Raw genomic sequence first — 443 nt, forward strand, 5'->3', positions numbered from 1 at the left:
TGAGCCAATATGGCATTCAGAGCATCTATTTCAAGAACTCCTTTCTTCTGAGGTATCCCATTATTCACGGAATTCCTCTCAGAGGTATACATGAATTGGTTGTTTGCAACCATGTCAATGAGTTCTTGAGCCTCTTCAGGCGTTTTCTTCAGGTGAATAGATCCACCTGCAGAATGGTCCAGTGACATTTTCGAAAATTCAGAGAGACCATAATAGAATATATCTATTATGGTCCATTCTGAAAACATGTCAGATGGACACCTATTGGTCAACTGTTTGTATCTTTCCCAAGCTTCATAGAGGGATTCACCATCTTTTTGTTTGAAGGTCTGAACATCCACTCTAAGCTTGCTCAGCTTTTGAGGAGGAAAGAACTTATCCAAGAAGGCCATGACCAGCTTATCCCAAGAGTCCAGGCTATCCTTAGGTTGTGAATCCAACCA

The 443-nt window shown here is 41.3% G+C and overlaps 1 protein-coding gene, 1 long non-coding RNA gene and 1 other non-coding gene across 3 annotated transcripts in view; 2 read left to right on the forward strand and 1 right to left on the reverse strand.

Moving 5' to 3' along the window:
• The window catches only part of LOC107489851 (pentatricopeptide repeat-containing protein At3g22470, mitochondrial), a 44276-nt gene that overhangs the window by 34693 nt on the left and 9140 nt on the right, over positions 1–443 (reverse strand). The window lies entirely within an intron of this gene.
• LOC127747726 (uncharacterized) overlaps positions 1–443 on the forward strand; it is a 42495-nt gene that overhangs the window by 33192 nt on the left and 8860 nt on the right. The window lies entirely within an intron of this gene.
• On the forward strand, positions 247–350 carry LOC127748202 (small nucleolar RNA R71). The gene has a single exon (XR_008010144.1). It is a non-coding gene; the product is annotated as a small nucleolar RNA R71 (small nucleolar RNA).

The sequence above is a fragment of the Arachis duranensis genome, chromosome 5, assembly GCF_000817695.3.
Source record: "Arachis duranensis cultivar V14167 chromosome 5, aradu.V14167.gnm2.J7QH, whole genome shotgun sequence".
Taxonomy (NCBI): Eukaryota; Viridiplantae; Streptophyta; class Magnoliopsida; order Fabales; family Fabaceae; genus Arachis; species Arachis duranensis.